Consider the following 15,923-nt stretch of genomic DNA (forward strand, 5'->3'; position numbering starts at 1 on the left):
TGTAATGCAGGCAGATTCAACACTCTCCTAAATACCTGGCAGGACTAAGGCGAACCAGGCTGAAGAGTGGAAGAGCCGAAGGACCATCACTACTGCAAATTTTTTCTTTTTCTTTTTCTTTTTAATTTTTTCACCTTTTTACTAAGAAACCAATTTTTTTTTTCTCTTTTTCTTCTTTTTCCATCACCTGATTTTACCCTTTCAATTACCACATTTTTGTTTTTGACCAGTATTGTTGCTCCTACCATTTTGCCATTTTTTGAAGTGCCATTTTATTTTCTCTTTATTTTCTTTTGGGATTAGTGTTCTCCATTCTATTTTCATCGTTCCTTTAGCATTAATTTTCCCTATCTCAATTCCACCTCTTTGCTAAAACCCTCTTCCTTACTTTTCCCCTTTTGGTGTCCTGTTTCTCTTACCCTATTTAAGGGTAAGACTTTGGTCCAGACTTTCCCAATTCCCTCTTTTTACCCCCTGTCTAATTCCACCCTACTTATATATCCTACTTCCAATCTACTGCTCTAAATCCTTATACACCTATTCTTTATCCTTCTTCACTTTCCAACCATTTTTTTTTCTCTCTTATCTTTCTTTGTTTTCTTGATTGTCGAATATATTGGGCTTTTTTTTTTTTTTTTTTTTTAATTTGTTTGTTTGTTTTGTTTTGTGTTTTTTCTTCTTTTTTAGGACTGGTTGTGAGGTTGTTTTTCTTTTTCTTTTTCTTTTTCTTTTTTTTTTCTGCTGGTTTTTCCCTTCCCTCCCCCACCCCACCCCAGTTATTTTTGTGCTTCTGTTTTCCCTTACCCCTCTGGATATTATTGGTGGTTTGTAGTTTGCATTCATCTCCAGGGATCTGTTGCTGGAATTTGTTGAGATTAGTGGCAGTTCTATTGGAGTTTGCTCCTCATACGGGGAGTCTCTTCCCCACTTCTACTTCATTCTCTTTTTTCGCTCTCTTTTTTTCCCCCCTCTTTTTTCCCAATTCTATTTTTGCACTCCTTTTTTGTTTGTTTTTTTCTTATTTTTCTTTTCTGTTCTCTCTTTTATCTTCTTCTCTTCTTTCTCCCTTATCCCCTAATTCTCTTAATTCGGGTGGTCACCTTTATTTGGAGTTATTAATATTGTGAATATACTTGTGTTCAGTGCCTGGTACGTTGTGCCTTGCTCTGTTGTATTTTGTGCCTTTAAATCAACGCAGCAGATCCAAGCAACAGCAGCCCCCTGATCACCGCAGCCTCCTGATCACCACAGCCTCCTGATCACCACACCCTCTGTCTGTGGAACAGCAACTGTACGTGAAGCCTCCCCCCACCAGCCAGAAGAGCCAACACAGCTGTGAACAACACCCACCAGAGGAGCTGCTGCCAACTGGAAAGCAGCTGCTACCGCAACCGTCTGAGCAGCAACCACAACCCAAGGAGCCCCTGCCACCCAGGGAGCAGCCACTGAACACCTCAACATCTACATATGTCAGCGAGATCAAACATGGGTAGGCAAAGAAACCCCCAAAGGAAAGAAAAGGAGGACTCGTCAGAAAAGCAGCTAAGTGAGACAGAGATATGCAACATGACGGAAAAAGAATTCAGAATAAGGTTCCTAGAGTACATGCACCACATGTTCAAGAAGCAAGAAGAAACAGATGAAAAACTCAACTACTTATGCAAGAAGCTAGAAGAAACAGATGAAAAAATCAACAACTTAAGTAAGTCCCAAGAAGAAATGAAGAGTGACATAGCTTCAATAAAAAACTCCATTGAAAGTATCAACAGTAGACTGGGAGAAGCAGAGGACCGAATTAGTGAATTAGAAGACAAGGAAGCAAAACACACTCAAACTGTACGGCAAATGGAGAAAAAAATTAAAAGACAGGAGGAGAGCCTAAGGGAGCTTTGGGACAACATGAAACGAAACAACATACGAATAATAGGGGTGCCAGAACAACAGAAAGATGAACATGGATTAGAAAACCTATTCGAAGAAATAATATCAGAAAACTTCCCTGAGGTGGGGAAGAAAAAAGTCACACAAGCCCAGAGAGTCCCAAACAAGGTGAACCCGAAAAGACCCACACCAAGACACATCATAATTACCATGGCAAATGTTCAGGATAAAGAGAGAATCTTACAGGCTGCAAGAGAGAGACGGAAAGTAACATACAAGGGATCTCCCATTAGATTATCAAATGATTTCTCAACAGAAACATATCAGGCCAGAAAAGAATGGACGGAAATCTACAAAGTGATGCAAAGCAAAGGACTGAATCCAAGAATACTCTATCCAGCAAGGCTATCATTCAAAATTGAAGGGGAAATAAGAAGCTTCACAGACAAAAAAGGGCTAAGGGAGTTTATCACCACCAAGCCAGCCATGCAAGAAATGCTAAAGGGACTGGTGTAAAAAGAAGAAATATCAAGCTCAGAAAGAAAACAGCCACACACACACACACAAAAAGAAATGGCTACAAACAAATACCTTTCAATAATAACTTTAAATGTAAATGGACTAAATGCTCCAACCAAAAGACATCGAGTGGCTGAATGGATAAAAAAACATGACCCATACATCTGCTGTCTACAAGAGACCCACCTCATTAGAAGGGACTCACACAGACTGAAAGTGAAGGGATGGAAAAATATCTTTCACGCAAATGGAAAGGAAAAGAAAGCTGGGGTAGCAATACTTATATCTGACAAAGTACATCTCAAAGTGAAGGCCATAACCAGAGATAAGGAAGGCCACTTCATAATACTAAAGGGATCAATACAACAAGAAGATATAACCCTGGTAAACATATATGCACCCAATGCAGGAGCACCCACATACATAAGAAAACTTCTGGAAGAAATCAGGGGAGAGATCGACAACAATACAATCATAGTAGGGGACTTTAATACACCACTGACATCACTGGATAAATCCGCTAGACAAAAACTCAGCAAAGAAACAGCAATCCTAAATGACTCACTAGATCAGATGGACTTAATTGACATCTTCAGAACACTTCACCCCACAGCTGCGGAATATACATTCCTCTCAGGTGCTCATGGGACATATTCAAAAATAGACCACATATTGGGTCACAAGCAAAGTCTCCACAAATTCAAGAAGATTGAAATCATAAAAAGCTTCTTCACAGACCACGATGGCATAATGTTAGAAATAAACTACAATAAAAACAACCCAAAATACTCAAACACTTGGAAGCTGAATAGCATGTTATTAAATATTGATTGGGTTACCGATGACATCAAAGAAGAAATTAAAAACATCCTGGACACTAATGACAATGAAAACACAACAATCCAAAACCTCTGGGACACAATGAAAGCAGTCCTGAGAGGGAAGTTTATAGCTCTACAGGCCTATCTCAAAAAACAAGAAAAAATGGTAGTCAATCATCTAACTCTACAACTCAAAGAATTAGAAAGAGAGCAACAAGAAAACCCCAGAGTGAGCAGAAGGAAGGAGATAATAAAGATTAGAGCAGAAATCAATGAAATAGAGACCAAAAAAACAATACAGAAAATCAATGAAACCAAGAGCTGGTTCTTTGAAAGGATAAACAAGATTGACAAACCCCTAGCCAGGCTCACCAAGAAGCAAAGAGAGAGGTCCCAAATAAACCAAATCAGAAATGATAGAGGCGAAATAACAACAGACCCCACAGAAATACAAATGATTGTTAAACAATACTACGAGCAACTCTACTCCAACAAACTGGACAACCTGGAGGAAATGGACAAATTCCTAGAAAAATACAACATTCCAAAACTCAATCAGGAAGAATCTAAAAACCTCAATAGGCCAATAACTATGGAAGAAATTGAAGCAGTCATCAGAAAGCTTCCAGCAAACAAAAGCCCAGGGCCAGACGGCTTCACAGGGGAGTTCTACCAAACATTCAAGGAAGAACTAAAACCTACCCTCCTCAGACTACTACAAAAAATTCAAGAGGAAGGAACGCTTCCAAGCTCATTCTATGAAGCCAGCATCACCCTAATACCAAAACCAGGTAAAGACATCACAATGAAAGAGAATTACAGGCCAATATCCCTCATGAACATAGATGCCAAAATCCTCAACAAAATCTTAGCAAATCGGATCCAGCAGTACATCAGAAGGATCATACACCATGACCAAGTAGGATTCATCCCAGAGATGCAAGGATGGTACAACATCCGTAAATCAATAAATGTGATACATCACATAAACAAATTGAAAGAAAAAAACCACATGGTCATATCAATTGATGCAGAAAAAGCATTCGACAAAATCCAACACCCATTTTTGATAAAAACTCTCAGAAAGGTGGGAATAGAAGGATCATACCTCAACATAATAAAAGCCATATATGACAGGCCCACAGCCAACATCATACTCAATGGACAAAAACTAACACCATTTCCCCTAAGAACAGGAACAAGACAGGGATGCCCACTCTCACCACTCCTGTTCAACATAGTACTGGAAGTATTAGCCATTGCAATTAGGCAAGAAGAAGAAATAAAAGGCATCCAAATTGGAAAAGAGGAAGTAAAACTGTCCTTATTTGCAGATGACATGATATTATACATACAAAACCCTAGAGACTCCATCACAAAGCTACTAGACTTAATACATGAATTTGGCAATGTAGCAGGATACAAAATTAACCCCAAGAAATCTGAGGCATTTCTATACACCAATAGTGAACTTTCAGAAAGGGAGATCAGAAAAACAATCCCATTTACCATCGCACCAAAAAAATTAAGATACCTAGGAATAAACTTAACTAAAGAGGTTAAAGACCTCTACTCAGAAAACTACAGGACGTTGAAAAAGGAGATAGAGGAAGACATAAACAGATGGAAGAACATACCATGTTCTTGGATTGGTAGAATCAACATCATTAAAATGTCCATACTACCCAAAGCAATCTATACATTCAACGCACTTCCCATTAAAATACCAATGGCCTTCTTCAAAGATCTAGAACGAACTCTCCAAAAATTCATCTGGAATAAAAAAAGACCCCGAATAGCTGCAACGATCCTGAGAAAGAACAAAGTAGGTGGGATCTCAATGCCAGATATCAAGCTGTATTACAAAGCCACTGTTCTCAAAACTGCCTGGTACTGGCACAAGAACAGACATATAGATCAGTGGAATAGAATAGAGAGTCCAGAAATTAGCCCGAACCAATATGCTCAATTAATTTTTGACAAAGGAGGCATGAACATACAATGGAGCCAAGATAGTCTCTTCAATAAATGGTGTTGGGAAAATTGGACAGACATATGCAAGAAAATGAAACTAGACCACCAACTTACACCATACACAAGAATAAACTCAAAATGGATAAAGGACTTAAATGTACGACAGGAAACCATAAAAATTCTAGAAGAATACAAAGGCAACAAAATCTCAGACATATGCCAAAACAATTTCTTCACTGATACAGCTCCTAGGGCAGTTGAAACTAAAGAGAAACTGAACAAATGGGACTACATCAAAATAAAAAGCTTCTGCACAGCAAAAGAAACCATCAACAAAACAACAAGAAAACCCACCTCGTGGGAAAACATATTTGCCAACGTCATATCTGATAAGGGCTTAATCTCCAAAATTTATAGGGAACTCATACAACTTAACAAAAAGAAGATAAACAATCCAATCAAAAAATGGGCAAAGGATCTAAATAGACACCTTTCAAAAGAGGACATTCAGAAAGCCAAGAGACATATGAAAACATGCTCAAAGTCACTAATCATCCGAGAGATGCAAATCAAAACAACAATGAGGTACCATCTCACACCTGTCAGAATGGCCATCATCAACAAATCAACAAACGACAAGTGCTGGAGAGGATGTGGAGAAAAAGGAACACTTGTGCACTGCTGGTGGGAATGCAGACTGGTGCAGCCACTATGGAAGGCAGTATGGAGGTTCCTCAAAAAATTGGAAATGGAACTCCCATTTGACCCTGTGATCCCACTACTAGGAATATAGCCCAAGAAACCAGAAACACCAATCAGAAAGGATATATGCACCCAGATGTTCATAGCAGCACAATTCACCATAGCTAAGATCTGGAAACAGCCTAAGTGCCCATCAGTAGATGAATGGATTAGAAAACTGTGGTACATCTACACGATGGAATACTATGCTGCTGTTAAAAAGAAGGAACTCCTACCATTTGCAACATCATGGATGGAACTGGAGAGCATTATGCTAAGTGAAACAAGCCAGTCAATGAAGGAAAAATACCACATGATCTCACTCATTCATGGATAATAAAGACCATTACAAACTTTTGAACAATAATAGATACAGAGGCAGAGCTGCCTCAAACTGATTGTCAAACTGCAGTGGGAAGGCCAGAGAGAGTTGGGGGGCAGGAGGGAGGGGAGTAAGAGATCAACCGAAGGACTTGTATGCATGCATATAAGCATAACTAATGGACATAAGACACTGGGGGGTAAGGGAGGGTAGTGGTTTGTCAAGGGCGGGGGGGGGGGGGAAAGGATACTTATGTAATACCCTTTGTAATACTTTAAGAGGAAAATAAAAAAAAAAAAAAAAAAAAAAAAAATAAGAAACCTAAGTGCCCTGGCCAGTGTGACTCGGTTGGTTGGAGTGTTGTCCCATACACCAAAAGGTGGTGGTTTCGATTCCTGGTCACGGCATATGCCCAGGTTACAGGTTCAATCCCCTGTCTGGAAGCATGGAGGAGGCAACTGATTGATGTTTTTCTCTTCTCTTCTCTTCTCTCTCTCTCTCTCTCTCTCACTCTCACTCTCACTCTCACTCTCACTCTCCTTCCCTTTTCTGTAAGATCCATTTTTAACAACACCCTTCTTCATGAAACACTAGCATTCTACAAATCACTGGAAAAAAGCAGGATGAAAATGAATACTTACTATGCACCAATGATGTGCATTGATTATTTTAATTAGTCCTAACAACCCTATAAGTATTACTATACCCATTTAACAGGTTAAGAAATACTTTGAGGTTCACAGTATTTTTAAAGCATATCCTGTTTTACATATATAATTTATAATAAAGAAATATATAATAAACTATAGAGCCAGCATTCAAATCCAGGTCTATCTGTCTGACTTTAAGGCCTTTGTTCTTTCTACTCTATTATACTTACTATTTAATACCCAAGCTACGTGTGTGTGTGTGTGTGTGTGTGTGTGTGTGTGTGTGTGCTGGCCAAAATTTGACTTACCTCTTGCCCTATATTAACAGATTGATCATATACAGGTGGCAGGCTCTGAGAGGGCAGAGGCTGTATCTGTTGTGTTTACCTGCCTCTCTACAATGTTCAGCACAGTGCCTGGAACACAGTAGACTCTCAGTAGCTGTCGATTGGACAAAAGAATGAATGTGGTATCAAGAAAAGTGAAGGCACTACAAGTTGTCCAGACCATGATGTTCTAACATGAACTAGAGAACTTTCTAGGGACAAGTAACCCAGATGGTTAAGGAGATTTGAAACTGTATCACATGAGGAAAAGTCATCAAGTTTAACTGCTTACTCTGAATTGACATAGTCTTTGGGGAGGATGGCATAACATGATATCTTTGAATACTTTAAAAATGGGACTGGCATGTGAAAATTGGATTATTCAAGCATTAGGTGGAGTGAATCTATGACCTTCAAGATTCCATTCAGGCCTGTTATTGTATGAGCTTTGAGGCTGTAAAAGATGCACAAAAGAATGGAATAATTCACAGCCACTGGTGATCAATTTACTTCCCAGAGGCTCAACTGTAGAATCAATAGCTTGGAATTCCTGTAATAGTCAAGATTCTCCATAGGAACAGAATCAATAGGATATATAGAGATATATAAGAGGAGATTTATTCTGAGAACTGGCTCACAGGATTATGGTGGTTGAGATATGCCATGATATGCCATCTATAAGCTGATGGTGTAATTCAGTCTTAGTCTGAAGGCCTGAGAGCCAGCAGAGCTGATGATAGTGTAACTCCCAGACCAATTACAGAGACCTGTGGAGCTAGGGGTGGTGCTGATACAAGTTCTAGAGTCCAAAGGCCCAAGAACCTGGAACTCTGATGGGCAAGGGCAGGAAAAGATAGACATCCTAGTTCAAGAAGAGAGCAAGAGAATTTGCCCTTCCTCTGCCTTCTTGTTCTATTTGGGTTCTCAACAGTTTAGATAATGCCAGCCTACATTGGTATTTACTCAGTTTATGGATTCAAACGCTAATCTCTTCTTGAAGCACCCTCACAGACAGACACACCCAGAAGTAATGTTTTGCCAACTATCTGGGCATCCCTTAATCCAATCAAGCTTACATGAAATGACTCATCACAATTCCATAGGATGTCCTTACAACTTATTAATGTTGCTGAGGAAAATAGTTTCAAGGCCACCAACATGAGGTTTCAGTCATACAAAAAGAATCCCAATGGTTTCATTATAATAAAAAAAAAACAGCGCTTTACTGCATCATAATTTGTCATAGAATGAAATTTGGCACAATATGACAACATCTTTATAGGCAGCCATCCAATGGACTTTATTTAGAAGTGCTGGAAAGAAGTTTATTATATATAGTATGTATCCCTACAAAAGGGGTACTACAAAGAACTTATTAAGGCATAAGGGGAATAACTAAAATTTCAGAATAGTAACATCTGGAATAGCATTCAATTACATAAATCAATTAGTTGCAGTATTTTTAGAAAACCTCCATAAGTTACAGAGGACTGTATTGGATTTTGGTGGGGAGGTGTGCTAGGAAAGTTAAACATATAGAGATAGAGACAGAGACATATTCTGACCCAGAAGAGAGTAGGAAAACATGTCAGAATTATATTAAATAAGAACACATTATATTGTTATTCTGAGTACATGTATACAAACACCAGTAATACGTTAGTGAAGAATTTGAGAAAACCACCATAGACCATAAAAAGTAGCCATTTGTACTGTGCATACTGGTTCATGATTTTTTTTTTTAAATATATTTTATTGATTTTTTACAGAGAGGAAGGGAGAGAGACAGAGAGCCAGAAACATCGATGAGAGAGAAACATCGACCAGCTGCCTCCTGCACATCTCCCACCGGGGACGTGCCCGCAACCCAGGCACATGCCCCTGACCGGAATCGAACCTGGGACCCTTCAGTCCGCAGGCCGACGCTCTATCCACTGAGCCAAACCGGTTCTGGCAGGTTCATGATTTTTTTTAAAGGCTAATGTGGAAACGTAAAAACTATTGACAAAATCAGCTCCATCGTTAGGTTCCTATATAATACTATGTAAACTGTTCTCCACTCTGGTGTCAAAGCTAATAATATCTAATTATTTACTAAGGTTTCCTCCTTTGCCCCTAATCCAATTAACTGGGGCTACGTACAGTGTTTTATTACATCAGCTAGGAAAATTATTGGAAAATGTTCATATAAAAAACTACATGTGTTAATTTTTTTAAAGCAAAATGGAATTTGCTTTAAATCACTTGGAAGTCATTTATTCAGCAAAAATGTGCTGAGAGCCAACAATGCACTTGGAGGACCCAGAAAAAAATAAGAACAGGGGTCTGTTTAGAAGAACTCACTCTCCAGAGAGAGGGAGAGAACATTTGGCAACAACAAGACTACCAAGTGGATAGTACCAATCACTGCAAGAGAAGAGAGGAGTGTGGTGGATTTCAGAAGATGGTATGTACCAACATAGTACTAGTACGTGTGTCAGATCTAGACTCAACAGATTATCATGGTTTCAGCTTCCATGACATTCTGTTTTATACAGAAGGTTGGACCAAGTGTGTGGGATGTCCATAAAGTGTAGAAACATAGGTAATAGTATTTTATTTTTTTTTACAAATTGAAAATATCATTGATGACATCAGGACTGTTTGCTGCTCATATTGTATGGACACCCTGTAGATGCAAAAGCAAAGCAAATTTGTGTGATCAATTCAAAATTATATAAAAGAAGCAAGTCTTAGAATTCTGGATAATTCCCACTGTTCAAAATGTGAATATTCCCTTAATTTGTTTGTTAATAATAGGAAAAAATATAGAATGATTGTGGAAGAAAACAGATACCTTATAGTTTTGATAGTATATAATAGGCAGGAATAAGTGAGTAGACCCTACTTTTATTCTAGATGGTTTTCTAAATATGTTCATAAGAAGAAACTAGATATAAATTACCTTAAAATGGTTAGCATGTATACTGTTTAATTGCCAGGAACTAATAAGCATTTTGAATCAAGTAATACTGAATTTTTTTTAACTCCGTAGTTCAAACTTAATATATACTGTAATTTAAGAAACAGAATTTTTCTTCAGAGAATAATTCATGCTCAGAATTACCCAAAGCAAGTAGCACAGAATGACTCTAACTTTTCCTATTGTTATCTTTTTCTTATTTTTCCCATAATACATAAGGTGACATATCCAAGTGCTTGTCCTTTCTTCAGCAGATGTTTCTATGAGCAGCAGAGCAGAAAACTCTAATATCTATTCATTTGTAATGCGTCATTCCAATGTATTAAGGACAATTGACTTCACATGTCATGGATAATTAGAAAAGTCACCATTAGTTCCAGGTTTTTAAAGTACAGAACCATATACGTTTAATGAGTACATGTATTGATGTCCTTCAACGTGTCTGAATATCCTTCCATCTCTCACTTTTATGGTGGGTAAATTATCTCCATGTCCATTTAATTTAAAGAATTAATATGTTTTTTTCTTTATTTTAATCCTTTAGCTGGGATTGTGTGATAGAATTTTACTATGTTTTTCTTGTAAGCAAGAGAATTTATTTGTCCTGACATTCAGTAACCCAGAATGTTCTGTTCCTAGAAGTAATTTTTAGAGGCTTACCTGATAAAACGGGAGAGTTGAATAAGGTATAGGTGAAAAATGGTAAGTTGATATATCATGTTCAGATGGCAGGGACTAGTAGGCTTGGAAATGTTGTGCCTTTTAGGAAGGTCAATTAGTTCAGGTTTGAATGGCCATGTAGGCTCTCTACACGTACTAACAGAGATTTGTAGAACCTGCCTGCTGATGAATCCTAGTGGGCTGAGCTGGAATCACCCAGATGTTCAGGCCTACATACATGTGTGGATCAACATTTCAGGACTGAACTGTGCTTTGCTGTTGTTCAGGGGTATAGGTGGGCATCTTCAAATTTTTCACAGATTTGACACACTCGTTAGCAGAAGATGGACATTTAGGATAGCACTTTCCAGATAAGTTGTCTTTATCAAACAAAAATTTTCTAATACTTCTTTTGTGAAATCCTGGCTCCAGAAACATCTTTGCACCAACAAATCATCAAGCACCTGTTATTTTTCAGGCCTCTTTCAATTAGACCTCTCAATAGTATGAAATATGACTGTGCCTTGTTTCTTTTTTTCTTATATTTGCCATTTGAAAAAAAATGAAGGAATTAGATTTAACTAGTACTCAAAGTTTCTCTGATACGAAATACGTTTTTTATTGATTTTAGAGAGAGAGGAAAGGGGAGAAAGGAAGAGAGAGCAAAAAACATTGATGTGAGAGAGAAAAATTGATCAGTTGCCTCCAGTACACACCCCAACCGGGGATCGAACCCTCAACCTAGGTATGTGCCCTGGCTACGAATCGAACCCACAATCTTTTTGGTGTACAGCAGCGGTTCTCAACCTGTGGGTCGCAACCCCTTTGGGGGTCGAACGACCCTTTGACAGGGGTCGCCTAAGACCATCCTGCATATCAGATATTTACATTATGATTCATAACAGTAGCAAAATCACAGTTATGAAGTAGCAATGAAAATAATTTTATGGTTGGGGGTCACAACATGAGGAACTGTATTTATTTTTTTATTTTTTATTTTTATTTTTTATTTATTTATTTTTTTAAATTTTTCGCTTAAAGTATTACAAAGGGTATTACATAAGTGTCCTTTTTCCCCCCCCACCCTTGACAAACCCCTATCCTCCCTTACCCCCCAGTGTCTTATGTCCATTAGTTATGCTTATATGCATGCATACAAGTCCTTCGGTTGATCTCTTACTCCCCTCCCTCCTACCCCCCAACTCTCTCTGGCCTTCCCACTGCAGTTTGACAATCAGTTTGAGGCAGCTCTGCCTCTGTATCTATTATTGTTCAAAAGTTTGTAATGGTCTTTATTAGCCATGAATGAGTGAGATCATGTGGTATTTTTCCTTCATTGACTGGCTTGTTTCACTTAGCATAATGCTCTCCAGTTCCATCCATGATGTTGCAAATGGTAGGAGTTCCTTCTTTTTAACAGCAGCATAGTATTCCATCGTGTAGATGTACCACAGTTTTCTAATCCATTCATCTACTGATGGGCACTTAGGCTGTTTCCAGATCTTAGCTATGGTGAATTGTGCTGCTATGAACATCTGGTTACATATATCCTTTCTGATAGGTGTTTCTGGTTTCTTGGGATATATTCCTAGTAGTGGGATCACAGGGTCAAATGGGAGTTCCATTTCCAATTTTTTGAGGAACCTCCATACTGCCTTCCATAGTGGCTGCACCAGTCTGCATTCCCACCAGCAGTGCACAAGTGTTCCTTTTTCTCCACATCCTCTCCAGCACTTGTCGTTTGTTGATTTGTTGATGATGGCCATTCTGACAGGTGTGAGATGGTACCTCATTGTTGTTTTGATTTGCATCTCTCGGATGATTAGTGACTTTGAGCATGTTTTCATATGCCTCTTGGCTTTCTGAATGTCCTCTTTTGAAAGGTGTCTATTTAGATCCTTTGCCCATTTTTTGATTGGATTGTTTATCTTCTTTTTGTTAAGTTGTATGAGTTCCCTATAAATTTTGGAGATTAAGCCCTTATCAGATATGACGTTGGCAAATATGTTTTCCCAAGAGGTGGGTTTTCTTGTTGTTTTGTTGATGGTTTCTTTTGCTGTGCAGAAGCTTTTTATTTTGATGTAGTCCCATTTGTTCAGTTTCTCTTTAGTTTCAACTGCCCTAGGAGCTGTATCAGTGAAGAAATTGTTTTGGCATAAGTCTGAGATTTTGTTGCCTTTGTATTCTTCTAGAATTTTTATGGTTTCCTGTCGTACATTTAAGTCCTTTATCCATTTTGAGTTTATTCTTGTGTATGGTGTAAGTTGGTGGTCTAGTTTCATTTTCTTGCATATATCTGTCCAATTTTCCCAACACCATTTATTGAAGAGACTATCTTGGCTCCATTGTATGTTCATGCCTCCTTTGTCAAAAATTAATTGAGCATATTGGTTCGGGCTAATTTCTGGACTCTCTATTCTATTCCACTGGTCTATATGTCTGTTCTTGTGCCAGTACCAGGCAGTTTTGAGAACAGTGGCTTTGTAATACAGTTTGATATCTGGCATTGAGATCCCACCTACTTTGTTCTTTCTCAGGATCGCTGCAGCTATTCGGGGTCTTTTTTTATTCCAGATGAATTTTTGGAGAGTTCGTTCTAGATCTTTGAAGAAGGCCATTGGTATTTTAATGGGAAGTGCGTTGAATTTATAGATTGCTTTGGGTAGTATGGACATTTTAATGATGTTGATTCTACCAATCCAAGAACATGGTATGTTCTTCCATCTGTTTATGTCTTCCTCTATCTCTTTTTTCAACGTCCTGTAGTTTTCTGAGTAGAGGTCTTTAACCTCTTTAGTTAAGTTTATTCCTAGGTATCTTAATTTTTTTGGTGCGATGGTAAATGGGATTGTTTTTATAGTCTCTCTTTCTGAAAGTTCACTATTGGTGTATAGAAATGCCTCAGATTTCTTGGGGTTAATTTTGTATCCTGCTACATTGCCAAATTCATGTATTAAGTCTAGTAGCTTTTTGATGGAATCTCTAGGGTTTTGTATGTATAATATCATGTCATCTGCGAATAAGGACAGTTTTACTTCCTCTTTTCCAATTTGGATGCCTTTTATTTCTTCTTCTTGCCTAATTGCGATGGCTAATACTTCCAGTACTATGTTGAACAGGAGTGGTGAGAGTGGGCATCCCTGTCTTGTTCCTGTTCTTAGGGGAAATGGTGTTAGTTTTTGACCATTGAGTATGATGTTGGCTGTGGGCTTGTCATATATGGCTTTTATTATGTTGAGGTATGATCCTTCTATTCCCACCTTTCTGAGAGTTTTTATCAAAAATGGGTGTTGGATTTTGTCGAATGCTTTTTCTGCATCAATTGATATGACCATGTGGTTTTTTTCTTTCAATTTGTTTATGTGATGTATCACATTTATTGATTTACGGATGTTGTACCATCCTTGCATTCCTGGGATAAATCCTACTTGGTCATGGTGTATGATCCTTCTGATGTACTGCTGGATCCGATTTGCTAAGATTTTGTTGAGGATTTTGGCATCTATGTTCATGAGGGATATTGGCCTGTAATTCTCTTTCATTGTGATGTCTTTACCTGGTTTTGGTATTAGGGTGATGCTGGCTTCATAGAATGAGCTTGGAAGTATTCCTTCCTCTTGAATTTTTTGTAGTAGTCTGAGGAGGGTAGGTTTTAGTTCTTCCTTGAATGTTTGGTAGAACTCCCCTGTGAAGCCGTCTGGCCCTGGGCTTTTGTTTGCTGGAAGCTTTCTGATGACTGCTTCAATTTCTTCCATAGTTATTGGCCTATTGAGGTTTTTAGATTCTTCCTGATTGAGTTTTGGAATGTTGTATTTTTCTAGGAATTTGTCCATTTCCTCCAGGTTGTCTAGTTTGTTGGAGTAGAGTTGCCCGTAGTATTGTTTAACAATCATTTGTATTTCTGTGGGGTCTGTTGTTATTTCGCCTCTATCATTTCTGATTTGGTTTATTTGGGACCTTTCTCTTTGCTTCTTGGTGAGCCTGGCGAGGGGTTTGTCAATCTTGTTTATCCTTTCAAAGAACCAGCTCTTGGTTTCATTGATTTTCTGTATTGTTTTTTTGGTCTCTATGTCATTGATTTCTGCTCTAATCTTTATTATCTCCTTCCTTCTGCTCACTCTGGGGTTTTCTTGTTGCTCTCTTTCTAATTCTTTGAGTTGTAGAGTTAGATGATTAACTACCATTTTTTCTTGTTTTTTGAGATAGGCCTGTAGAGCTATAAACTTCCCTCTCAGGACTGCTTTCATTGTGTCCCAGAGGTTTTGGATTGTTGTGTTTTCATTGTCATTAGTGTCCAGGATGTTTTTAATTTCTTCTTTGATGTCATCGGTAACCCAATCAATATTTAATAACATGCTATTCAGCTTCCAAGTGTTTGAGTATTTTGGGTTGTTTTTATTGTAGTTTATTTCTAACATTATGCCATCGTGGTCTGAGAAGATGCTTTTTATGATCTCAATCTTCTTGAATTTGTGGAGACTTTGCTTGTGACCCAATATGTGGTCTATTTTTGAATATGTCCCATGAGCACCTGAGAGGAATGTATATTCCGCAGCTGTGGGGTGTAGTGTTCTGAAGATGTCAATTAAGTCCATCTGATCTAGTGAGTCATTTAGGATTGCTGTTTCTTTGCTGATTGTTTGTCTAGCGGATTTATCCAGTGATGTCAGTGGTGTATTAAAGTCCCCTACTATGATTGTGTTATTGTCGATATCTCCCCTGATATCTTCCAGAAGTTTTCTTATGTATGTGGGTGCTCCTGCATTGGGTGCATATATGTTTACCAGGGTTATATCTTCTTGTTGTATTGATCCCTTTAGTATTATGAAGTGGCCTTCCTTATCTCTGGTTATGGCCTTCACTTTGAGATGTATTTTGTCAGATAAAAGTATTGCTACCCCAGCTTTCTTTTCCTTTCCATTTGCGTGAAAGATATTTTTCCATCCCTTCACTTTCAGTCTGTGTGAGTCCTTTCCAATGAGGTGGGTCTCTTGTAGACAGCAGATGTATGGGTCATGTTTTTTTATCCATTCAGCCACTCGATGTCTTTTATTTGGAGCATTTAGT

Source organism: Myotis yumanensis, unplaced genomic scaffold (assembly GCF_028538775.1).
Source record: "Myotis yumanensis isolate MYYU_CA2020_CCGP unplaced genomic scaffold, mMyoYum1.0.hap1 SCAF_9, whole genome shotgun sequence".
Taxonomy (NCBI): Eukaryota; Metazoa; Chordata; class Mammalia; order Chiroptera; family Vespertilionidae; genus Myotis; species Myotis yumanensis.